Source organism: Watersipora subatra, chromosome 9 (assembly GCF_963576615.1).
Source record: "Watersipora subatra chromosome 9, tzWatSuba1.1, whole genome shotgun sequence".
Lineage (NCBI taxonomy): Eukaryota > Metazoa > Bryozoa > Gymnolaemata > Cheilostomatida > Watersiporidae > Watersipora > Watersipora subatra.
In genome coordinates, this window is record NC_088716.1 from 24395708 (window position 1) to 24409296 (window position 13589).

Sequence of the window (13589 nt, forward strand, 5' to 3'; positions counted from 1 at the left end):
GTTCTTTAGCATTGGTTCACCGTCTTTCCATTTTCACTTTACAGTCCACTGCCACCCATCAAAACGTGCACTAAGGTCTTGATCATCAATGTCAATTGTCTGCTGTTTCGAATCAGTTGTATCTGGTAGCTTGTTGCTGGAACTCAATAATCCAACAGCTTTAGGTGTCAGCGCATTAAATACAACATCACAAGTGTTACTCACTGTTACACCACCAAGTTTGCTTATAACGTCCATTCCCAGGATCACTTTACAGCCACCAAATAGTTCTTGTGCTACCATACACTGCACACTCATGCTCTGGTGACTTCCTATTTTTACAGCTATCGTAGCCTCACCTTTACATGTAGTTGTTTGCCCATTAGCATTAACACTTGCCGCACTGGGCCTCGAGGAACCAACTTCAGCTCTCTAGCTAGTCTCTCCTGCACTACTGATTGCTCACAGCCAGTGTCTACTAATGCTTTTACATTGACTCCTTGAACTTGTATGGATATAAATGGTAGCACCGCGCTGTTTACTTGGGGTGAGCATCCGGTGCATACGCTCCCCCATTTTCGTTTCCCTGTTGTGGTTGTGCGCAAAATCTCCTTATATGTCCAAGCTCATTGCAGTTATAACACCTCAATTCACGTTTATTGCTCTGACCTCTGCTCTTTGTAAGACAGTTACGAGCTAAGTGTGGTCCTGAGCAATGGTAACATCTCAACCGTTGCTCTGTTGAACGCTGCACTGCTGCACACATAGCTGCGTGACCATTGCTTGTCGTTAACATCATTCTAGCCCTAGCCGCTAAAGTTCCAAGCTCAAGACTTTCTACAGCGGCCACTGATTTTAACTGCGTTGCCACTTCACTTGGCAAGCCTGCCATAAATGCGCATTTAAGCAGTGGCTCGGGATCAGTTTGACCTATTAATGCTACCGACCGCTGCAAATCTGCTAAAAACACGTCAACTGTCTCTCCTTCCATCAAAATTCTCGCACGTAACTGCTCGTAAGCACTAAAGTTGTTTACACTAAACGCAGTGAGCAATGCTTTCTTTAGCACTCCAAAGTCGGATTTGGCTTCTTCCGATAGTTGTTTATTTACGGCAAATGCATCTCCAGCCAAAAATAGCGGCAAGAAGGTTGTAAGATCGGTGATCTTCTGAAGCTTGGCAACTAACTCCAACTTATCTATCCACACACTAAAGTCTTCACCTTTGCTGTTGTTATAGCATTTGATTAAGTCCGATAATTTCACAGCCATTATGTTAAGCCGAAATAGCTTGTAGCTTGTTTGTCAGTGTATTAAACTCAGCTCTTTATTTACTATCAAGATTCAATAACATTACCGTACAGTACTCAAGCGAATTTACAACTGACTGCCCAGTTATTCATCAGCACTAACAATATGGATAGGATATGTGGTTACAGCAGGAAGGCATAAAACTTAGAACGGACATAAGACATAAAGCAGCATCTGTGGTTACATAACGATGGCTATTCCTAACCAATATGCACTTGCAATCTCAGGGCATCTCCCACTAAATATTCACATCACAGAAAACACTGGCACGGTTAGTAATGATGCAGCAACAGTTCGTCAATAGAGTCTGTGTATTGATCTTACATTTTCTTCTAGTTGATGTGCTGGACACCCGGTTGAGGAGTTGGAAGTTTCCTACTATGACAGTAATTGCCCAGTAATTGCTTTGAGGGGAGATAGCAACAAATGGCTAGTACCAAACATTTTATAGGGTGGTAACTCATCAAATAAACTGTTTATTGTGTAATTTCACTGTGTCATAGTCACCTTGACCCTTGTAAATAAGCAAGAGCATTGTACACATCATAGGATAACATTAAACTGTTAAATACACTGGCATATTGCAAAGTAATTACAGTATTATTTGCCTCTTGGCTTGTTTGCCACACCCTATGTCCTATGAGAATGCCTGTGCTATTGTTATACAAAAAGCCTTAGCAGGGCGCCATGACTATGTCCCACAATGGGATTCTGCAAACTCAACACAACTATAGCTATATTGTACTCAGAGAAATCATGGGTAGATAACTTGCAATCATTGTTGATTCTTGTAGATCCTTGCCATCAGGTAGATAGCCATCAACTAATGACTGTCAACAAAGCCTCTACGACTAAATACGTCTATTGCTAGATACCTTTATGACTAGATACCTCTATGAGTAGATGTTTATCTACCATCATTGCAGGCCTATCCTGGTCATCGCATGAACCACTGTAATAATTGTACCCTTGTCTGTTGTTCAGAAATGTTATAGAAAAGCTCTACAGGGACCTTATCCAATACCCTGATTCTGGTAAAACTCAACACATCCATACCATGCAGAGAACTTGTGATCAACTCTCTTTGTTCTCTTCCTGTGAAAAGTTATTCCTACTCAAGAAGTAGCAGAGAGTGGGACATTTGACAAGTCTAAACAGGTGACAGACCACCCTGAGGAAGATGAGCCTCACTTTGTAGAAGAATGGTAGGTCTGGGAGATGTCAATGTAACAGTTCAACGCAGATTTCTATAGGTTGATATATTCCTCAATAAATATTATACCTGAACACTGTGTACAACTAATATGTCTGAGATACATATGTAACCTTTGACCTCTCTTTTTTCATACACTATTTTAGTTTTATGTTTTTTTCTGTGTCAGCTCCAACACTGTTGGGCCATCTGTGAGCTTTTTTTTATCAGATAAACTCATATATAATTGCCAATATAAAGTAATATTTTGATGTTTGTCAAGAAATAATACTTCTATCAATATAGCTCACAGCTTTTACTAGCCTGTTGGTTTTGGACTAAAGATAAATTATTAAAATTTTTAGTTATGATTAAAGGAAAGCAGTTGCTCTCATATTTTTTAGGAAATGTAACATATAATAGCTTATATAAAATTTCCTTTACCTTTCGAATTATACAATGAAACTATGATATTATCATTATATCATATCACTAGTTACATGTCCAAACCAGCTTTGTATTACATTACTAACTTTCTAATGTTGAACAAAAAGTAAAAATCTCACACGTCCAGTGAGGGATTGATACATAAGGGAATATCCCATGAGTAACTGGGGTACTTAAAAAAATAGAGTTGTCTACTCAGCATTTTTTATGTAAGACAACTCCTAATCTTGGCTACTTTTTAAATGCACCAAACCTACAATTTACCAATGTGACTCATGATCTCAGAAAGTTGAAAGTTGGAAATTATCAAAATTTAAATAAAGGTTCAGCTAAACAAAAGAGCTGCTAAAGCTATTGCAGCAAAATAAATTTAGTTTTTATAGTTGTTAGAATGAACTATATGGTTAAAAGTCTACGCAAATCTTTTAAAATCGACAGAAATTCCAAGCCTAAAAAGTTGCACTAAAGATTTTGAGTTATGCAATATTTTGTTGACAGTTACAATTACCATAGAAACCACCACTAAATTTAATGAGAATCCTACAATTATATTGATAAGATTTTTCATTATGAGAATCTTGCATAAGATTTTGTGAATTTTGAGCTTTTCAAGCTTTCTTAAATTTAGTGTGTCATAATATAACATTTTTGTTATGTGAAACCTCAAAATTCTTAAAATTGGACTAATGGTACATAATACATTGATAAAATGCAAATGCATGCGACAAAAGGACAATACGGTAATCATGAGACATGAATGAACTCAGTAGCACAGCATGATGTGACACCCTGTGGTTACTGACTTGCAGGAATATAGTGCATATTTTGCCGTTTCATATACTTCACATCTCTTAGCTTGTATTTTCTTCTCAGTCATATTGTAATTAAAATGCCACCACCTGTTTTTTTGTTCTTTCTGCTCTTTGCGTAGAGTTCTCTAACATTTACCTTCTTTCCATTCGGGTAGGATGTTTTTAATTTTGAAATGATATATGTTAGTTGCACCAGTAGAGTATTATACCAGATAGCCTACAGAGCTATTACAGTACTTTATTCCTAAATCGATCTAAGTAGAAAAACTATTGATGCATAGAAATTAACAACACCTTCATTAATTCAATTAAACAATATTTAGCTCAAATAAAATTGAATCCATAAGCAAATGTTTCAGTCAATAAATTTATCTATATTTATTGAATACTATTCAAAATTTATTTTTCATCGATTCCACCAACTAAAAATTAGTAGCTTTTCTTGCGACTTGTTAAATCCTTGATAACTAACATTTGAAATTCTAATAATGAATATTTTATATAATATGAACAATAAATATTTACTCGTAGCGTTGTAATCTGTGCCTAGGAGATAATATTTTAAAGTAATATTGTACTATTTGTAATAATTAATGATAATATAACTATTACTATCCTGCTGCTAGTCTCGACCCATCGCACAGTCCCTTTTGCTGTATGTTTGCATTTTATGTTATTTTTTATGCTTCACCTAAAAGCTCACACAATAAAACATTACACGCACAATAAAACTATTTGTAATATTATCATATTTGTAAATAACATAATAATTATTATTTGGACGAAAATGTAAAAAACCGATTAAAATCAATTAAAAATGAATATAACATAACACATATACTGAAAATAATTATTAAATATTTGTGCGATATTACAATTAAAACATACGATTCAATTGTTTGTAAAAATAAAAAAAATAAAGTCCATAAACAATATATATTTATATTCATGATGTTGAAAAGAAATTAATTAGTTTGTTTTAATGTTTGCTTTGCTAGATCACTATTTACCAAAAGAATAACAAGTGACAAAAATATCTCAAAAGCACATAAACTTAATTATTAGCGTAAGGCACAATATAAATAAACAATATATTATATAAAAACTTTATATTAAATGGTAATTTGTTACCAGCTATCGTATTTGTTCACATTGCAAATCACTCACGGAAATTTAGTTAAACACTAAAGAGTAGCAACTGTGGCGATCATCATAGTGATACATACTATCAGCATTAGTATATTTAAAGAAGGGTAAAGCCAGTTTATGTTATTAAAACCAATAGGGAGCAATTCACAATATCTTCTACAATTTTCTTCATATTGTGTTTTATCAAAGAGGTATATAATTATTTTTTATTGTTGAAGATGGAGACAAAAATAACTTTAAATTAGCACCGCTGGCGTGATAATCATAGTTGAGTAAGAGTGCCATGCTCAAGGTCAATTATTATTGTAAAAAACTGCTAGAAGTGTCTAATTTTCTATTTTACTGAAAGTTTGTCTAGATGGTTTAGTGAAATAAATATAATCATTTTTACAAGTGAGCCTATTACTATTGTGGCAAAGTCTAATGACCAGTGTGATACTGTATTGAAGTTGCTAATAGTCGTAAAACTGGTGCTTAGAAATTAAAATGTTTGTAAATTATATTTATAACCTTTAAACAAAAAATTGTTTTGCTTTGTTTTGAGAACATTTTTGAAGTTATATTTATTTTTATACTGAGAGCAACAACAATAAAACAGAATGTTACCTTCAGACACTTTGTCATCGCCGCCTTAATAACCATTAAAACATTAGTTATATTTTTATTTCTTTCTATGATAATATATATTGTACTGTACAGCTTATAATAGGCTAAAATGTAGAAATTATGAAAACAAATAAGTTTACATGTTGAAATATGTTTTCAGTCAAATCTTAACAGGAGGTTCCAAAATCTGGCAAATCTCATAATAAAAATATTTATCCATAAGCATAAGTAGGTCATAGAAACCTAAACTCTTGTCCAAGACGGGTCGGCTGGAGAAACTGCAGTAGGCTGGCTATTGACCATTTAAATGGTTTATCCACCTTTTCAGTTTCTGATTAGTAATTATACCTATCTATAGCGTTTATTTAGCAGTCACCTTTCAAAGCCTTAGGTTCTTTGATCACAAAATGGGTCGTGCTAGCTTACATAGTACATGTAACAGACAAATTGACCTGCAAAAAGCTACCCATTTATCATACAGTTAATGATGCATGACATCAGATGAGACGAAAGTTCTCAGCAAACATTCAGTAGAAGGAGCAACTCGCTACAGCTCATAAGGTAAGATTTGTATTGAATTTACTAGACTGACAGCACAATATGTGCTTGACAATTACTTAGTCTGCCTTTTGTATGTGCCTCTTGTATTGTAACCGTCTCTAACTTGCAAAAGTAGATTTGCAAATGATCTACTTTAACTGAATGAAAATTTGCTAGCAAGGATTTCCTCATACGAATCACAACAACAAAGCATTGATCAAGACAACTTGTACTTTCATTCATTCATTCACTAATATTGATGGAAGTATTGGAGTAAGGACATACATGTATGGTGATATAACTGAAGCAGTAGATTATGGAGCAAGTCTGCTCTTTATATGGTGCCAAGTAGCACATCTGGTAGCCCAGAAAGTACATCATAATTTCATTCATAATTAATACATTCATAATCTATACACGTAAATCTCCAAGTTTGTGTGTGATTCTGTGTGTCTAGCTATAACTATTAAAACCCTGGAATGCAAAATCAGTTTTGCAAAAGATTGATATCAGACCCTCCCGTTCTCCAGACAATAAGCTAAATCATTAATTTAGCCATGATTTATAGATTCATTGGGCGATATATGTCACTATGCGAGTAGAAATACGCATACCGCTCTCCATTACGATGCAACATAATTTTATGCTTGCTCTCCCGGCTCTTATTAGCAACTAGCATTTTATTGGTCAATTACTGCGAATGTGCTGGTTGACCCATTCGTACATATCATGTTTTTCTTACAGTCAGGCTGAATAAACGTTTATGAGCTCTAATGTGTTATTGTACTAGTATGTTTTGCATTACTTTGTCTCATTTGCGAAATTTCCGTAAGCCCAATATTATTTGCTAGAGTATCGTGAAAATGATGCTGTAATTTGAATCGAATATAAAATCATTAACTTATTTTGAAATAGCTACTTTAAAATTACCGTATAGCCTCATTTTTATGGTTCATCTGGACTGGCAAATTGGCTTAAAAGCCCAACTCCTCGAAATAAAAGCTATTAAACTTCTATCTCAAAAAGTTGCCTTTTTGTTAATGGTGGGCACTTTCCTATATTTCTTAGGTTTATTAGACAATTTGAGAACCGAGGGCGTTTTAGAGAAACGAAGAAGGGTTTGCAAGCAATTTGCACTTACACTTTCCAAAACATAACCGGAAAACAGCAAACTGCAACAACGGCTATTATAATATCTCCGTCCAAGAAAGAGAGATATATCATACGTACCTAAATAATTATTTTGATTCTTTTTTTTTATTTTAGCAAAAATTTTATACCATGGGAAGTAGTGAAGCTGTGCAAACTGAACCATCAAGCATGTAACAACTGGTTACCTATATCCTTTACCTTAGCAGATGTTTCTGTTGTTCTTTTATACAGTCATGACAATTCTAGTGTCAACCTTGGTTCAGTTTCTTGAGGAATATGATGCTGGTAAAGAACTTAATTGGAACCGTCTTGAAGTTTTGAGCAAAGACATAGCACCAAATGAAATGGGGCGTATTTTGATGATGATTCGTCGATGGTATATTTCTCCTTTGGATGACTCGATCAAATTCTGTGAATGCCAAGATACAGTTCGTATTTTGTTTCAACTGCTGCCACCACTTGAGAGATATCTTGTGCTAAAAATACAGAACACTCAAGGAGATACGGGTTTACACTATACAGCGGCTCATGGCCACACGACAACACTGCAGTATATGCTAGAGGACATACCTGCAGCGTACCTTTTTCAGCTATTTCATATTCGAAACAACAAAGGACAAACAGCTTACGAAGTTGCGCTGTCAAACTTCAATATCTCACTGGCTTCAAGAATGTGTTATTTTGGGGAAAAGGCTAACTGTACTGCCGGTAAGAGAATTAAACCAATAGTAAGATTTGCTATTGAAAAAGTGATAAAACAAATCAAAGGTCAAAGTGGAAGACTTGAAAGTTTAGCATAAGCTAAAGTTTTCACCAAAAACCCAGTTTTTTAATGTTGAAGAAAAAAGATTTTTATTAACTCATCATTAAAATGATTAAATAATTACCACGAGTTTTTACCAATTAACGAACGCCGAAACTACATAACAAAAATAAATCAAGGTAATATATATCAGGCATATATATATATATTACTTATGTACATACATATATACATATAGATATATATATTACTTATGTACATATAAATATGTGCTATGTTATGTTACACATACATAGCATACATATACATGTGCGCTAGATAGACAATAAGATAAACAATAAAATAGACAATAAGATAGACAATAAGATAGACAATAAGATAGACAATAAGATAGACAATAAGATAGACAATAAGATAGACAATAAGATAGACAATCATATTCTGTTTTCCAAGTTTTTTATGTGAAGAGGTCTTGAGGTCAAGGCATTTCTAGTAATGAGTTTGCTTTGATGTTCTGACATAGCGGACAAGGAAGAGTTGGAAACTCGAAGTAAAAACTTGCTAAGAGCAGCTTTCAACTTCCAGAGTACTAATCAGCCACCCATCTGTCGAAGACACAAACAGCAAGCACTTCACGGAGAAACTTTGGACAGAAAAAAACCTAAAAGGAGAGAACCAGGTAATAGCTAAGCTGTTAAATTTGTAGAAAAACCTCAAGTCACATGAACATTCTTTTTGACCTGTTTTAGTATTAATTTTCAGAAAAAAATGATGTACAGACACAAGAAATAGAGCTAACAAGAATTGCTTTTGAAGCAAGGAATCTTGAGAGGGCATCGGAGCTGAATCGCTGTCGAGTTCCACAGCTTGTCAAGGTCGTAGAGAGGCAAGCTCGGCGCATCCACCAACAAGAAAAAGAGCTTTCAAGTTAGTGTTTAACACAGTTAATATAAAAATATTTGGATTGTAAATTTGTGCTAAAACCTGTAGTCATTGTTGCTCGCCACAAAACCTTTTTGCTGCATCACTGATTACAGATCAATTGAAAAACATGTTGCATAAAGTTTGCAGATTAAAGAGTGAGATATTAAGGGTCATTTGAATAAATTTTAAATGATTTTATCAAAAACTATTGATATTTGTTATTATTTTAGATTTTATTTGTTGTATTAGGTGATCTGATGGTCAGGATGTTTTAAGATTAAATTCAGCAAAACTTGATCGCAGTTAAGTTAAAACACTCAGAAGAAAAAGACACGTCAAAAATTCCTCATCAATGATGTCACTATTCCTGCATATTTTTATAAGTGGTAAATACACGGATCATCAGCATCCGATACTCAGAAGTTTACACAGCTTTAAATAAAAATATTGGGACGAACTCTAACCAACCTATCTTAAAGCATTTGAATCATCTATAGTGATGTATCTGAGGCTACATTTGACGCTTTTTCCAACAACCGTGAGGAAATACAAAACAAAGTCTGTATCAATAGAGGCATGTAACACTGCAATTTCAAAGCAATAAATAGCCTATGTCATAAAGAGAGAGAAACAAACAGGAAGCGTGAGGAAAGGAAGTGTTTTTATTTTTAACGTTTGAACTGCGGTCAAGTTTTGTGGACTTAAATCATAAAACATCCTGGTAGTCAAATTGCCTAAAACCACAAATAAAATCTGAAATGATAGAAAAATATCTCGACTTTCTGATGAAATATTTTAAAATTTGACATGAGTGGCCCTTCAAGGGTGCTGTAGGATTTCCCACACATAACCTATTTGGGAACACGTAACACAATAAAAAGACTACTATTGGGGAATGGAGTAAGTGACAGATCAAATACTCAAATGAGTATAAAAATATTTTTAGCTTGCATCGACTTCATTTGTTACAAGACCAGCATTCAATAATTGTAGCCTAAAATGTTAAAATATTTGTAAGGATCTCAGGCCAAAGATGCATCACTATGGATATGCTGATCTAATATCAATAGACCTGATTAGACTATAATAAAGTACTGCTTCATACTGCAATCAGGGCCAAACCTACCAAATTTCTCCTAAAGATACTATAATCTGAATGTATCATATGTCCCAAATTGTGTAGGAATCTAAAATCACTCATATAGTTTTAAACCCAAGCCTTTTGCCATAACTCAGCTTATGTTTCTATCCACAGGACTATGGAGGCTGGTAAACGATTTTCATTCAGAAGTTAACAACGCTCAGTCAAAGTTGAGTACAGGTGATACTGTACAACTTCATACTGAGTGCACAAGGTCATTCACTCCCTTGAACAGATCATTCTATGAACAAGTATACTTCTACCAACAGCAAATAAGATGCTTTGAATCTCCTATAAACGCAGTTAATGATATTTTGCAAGATTCAGGAAACTTTCTTCACGTTTGCCGTGATTTGCAAGCTTTGAAGTTGAGTGATAATGCAACGAGATATAAGAACTAACCAAGACAGTTGACTAATCTGAAGGGGAGGTTAATGAGTCCCGTAACTTTACCTGTATTATATATCACTATTAGTAACTATGGAAACCTTCAAAATTATGCCAACTACAATATATGTATACATTATTGTAGACGTATACTGTATAACTATGATATATTGCATACATATATTGAACTGATGGCTGCTTAAAACAATATAGTAGTTATTGACTAACAATTAAGTGCACTTTATATATTCATACGTATATGTTCTTTATAGATATTTCATATCTTATTATAATTCACTCTGCAGATAGTGTATCGAGTGGTTTTCTTAATTATTTTTTATCATCACATTTATAATATATAACATAATATATATGACATGATATACAACATAATATATATAACATGATACATAACATAATATATAACATGACACATAATATATCACATGATATATAAACATAATATATATAAACATAATATATATAACCTAAATATATAGCATAATATATATGACATGATATGTATAAATGTATATGGAACTATCTAAATATGCATATATAGGCTGTATATGTATCTAAAATATATGTATCTAGATATATATACATAAAAAATATAAAAATATATAATATATACGCATGTTTATATGTGTCTATATACGGTTATTATCACTTGGCAGAGATAAGACAAAAGAATTCTCTTAATATGATATTACTGAAATATATGATTACAATAACACGGCTCCTTGAACACTATCATCTCTGACATATATAGCTATATTTAATAAAGTACTTATGTCTCTGCTACATTTCTCCTTGTAATTTTGGAAGCGGTAAAATATGTATTGGCCAACATACTCAAAACAAGAGACCATAACTCCTACAAAACAGAAAAGGTAAACTGTAGAATGGTTAACAGCAGAACAAAGAAAGTTGATCTCCGCAATTGTGAGCGTTTGTGACTCAAAAATTGTCTACAGTTCACAATTGGTTCACACTATATCACCTGATGTAGGTGTTTGTTTGTTTGTTTGTTTTATTTCATCAAAACGTATGAAAACAGAAAAAAAAAGAAAAAGAAAAGAAATAATGATGAGGCCCAAACTGCGCAGTAGCATTGCTAGTCAAGGCGCTGGGCCACAAGTTAACAGCAAGCAGCCAGAAACTATTTATTCACCGCTCAACAGGTACAGCTTGAGGGCACGTCTAAAAGTGGGCATACTCACAACCCTACGCAGTTCATCAGGCAGAGCGTTCCATTGTGCTGACTGCTGGTATGACAGAGTGTTAATCTCACTCTGATAAACATCTGTGATATCAATGCTCACAACCACATTCCATGTAAACCATCCACATTCACATCAGCGATTACTCATTCTTATTATCAAATGCAGTTCAAAAATAATGAAATACCAGTACTGAAGCAATTGTCATGAAAGGACACGTAGATGAAGCTACCAGTGACAGCCAATTACCTTAAAAGTGGTGCACATTTCACAGGATGTCATGGATGCTCAGTGAACTATTGGGAAAGTTTGATAGCTGCAATCTTTTCTAACATATCCGTGTTGCTCCGGCAATGCCATCGGCTTACGGTGCACATAACCGACTATAATCTCTGAAAAGACGTTGACATACAGCAACATACTGTAAACCTGCCTTTAGCTTACTGCAAGCAGAGGCTGTATGTGGGTTTTAAGAGCAAGATTACATAAACATTGAGTTGGTGATCTTGGCTACACATTTCTGAGTCCAGTGGCAAAATATCCTCGACAACTGGAGACATGCCCAGTTGCAAAGAGCACCGTAAGGGTGGATGCCATTCCTGTCACCACCTGTCACCACCTGTCACCACCTGTCACCACTTTTTTAGTAATTGCACATAAGCACGTTATTGGCTGGTCAGGCATTTTAGACCTGTATTTTTTTACTGATTTAAAGTTATAAGCAAACTGTAGATATCAATTCCATAATTGTGTTGACAGCAGTTACCAAAGGTTGTCATAAGCTACTCCAGTTTCAACTCTGTTTGTTTCATCAATCAATACAACTCACAGACTTTCCTTAATTTAATTCCTTATTCCTTATTTAATTGATTTAACATCTCACTCTCACATACAAAAAACCTTGAGTTAGACATATGCGTGTGATCATTACAACTTAAAATTTAGCTTGAAGGCTGTCTGCCGCTAAGCCACAAACTCAGCAAAACTTTGGTGCAAAACAATACATATATATATGGTTATTTTCATTGTGTAAGTAACTCTTAAAAATTTATTGAAAAAAAGATACAGAAAGTAACTTCTCTAGATAAACTTTAACATCTCTTCTGCAGGCAGCCTGTTTAGGCTCGAAAAAGCAAGTTAGTTTTGCCTGTAGTCTATAGTTATAGAAACAAGAGGGAGATCTACATTTCTAGTGTATCCTATGGCATCAATTTTGTAAAGACAGCATTTGTAGCCCACTCATGACAAGTTTTTCTCATCGTCAACCCGAGTTGTAACCGAAAAAATCTTTTTAGGCTTCTGATCTTTACATTGCTGCCAACTTTATTTAGAAACGTCTAAGCACATCTTTTTCTACTGAGCGCTTTACCTGCAATAAAATTTTTAAGATTCTAATCGTGAAACATCACGACAAAAAAAATCATCTATAACAACAAATAAAACCTCAAATGATAAAAAATATTTCTACTTTCTAAAAATACTTTTTCAAATTTAGTTGACTTTTTAACTCTTTAATTGAGCTGTTTGCACAACAAGTTCTTCGGTATTTTGGATTCCTTATGTACACTATGGTTTAGAGTAAGAGTGGCGAAGTATCAAAAGAATACATGTAACCGTTGGAAAATTTGCTATGAGGTAAAGTTATTTAATCCTGCGCATGTTCATAAAAATTGGAGTTATCTTCTTTATGTATTTTTATAAATGTATTATCGTCAATGAATGATGAAGCAATGACCCAGTAGCAAATCCAATAGAGCATTTTATCTTTTACTGAATGTGTTTGTTTAAAAGTTAGACAAAAAGAATACTTTGTACAAGATTTGAACCCACAACAACCAGCAAAGACACTCAGCACACTACTACACTATACCTAGTCATTTGGTGTGATTGATTTGGACACCTGAAAATCTCACACTAAACTTCCAGGAAACTTGCATAGCATGCCAAAAATTCAGGTTAATGCTG

General features: G+C 34.0%; 1 long non-coding RNA gene across 1 annotated transcript; it reads left to right on the forward strand.

Annotated features, from left to right (window-relative positions):
* Positions 1-8499: 8499 nt before the first annotated feature.
* On the forward strand, positions 8500-11049 carry LOC137404552 (uncharacterized). The gene is made up of 3 exons (XR_010979703.1): positions 8500-8628; positions 8712-8876; positions 10129-11049. It is a non-coding gene; the product is annotated as an uncharacterized lncRNA (long non-coding RNA).
* Positions 11050-13589: the final 2540 nt, after the last annotated feature.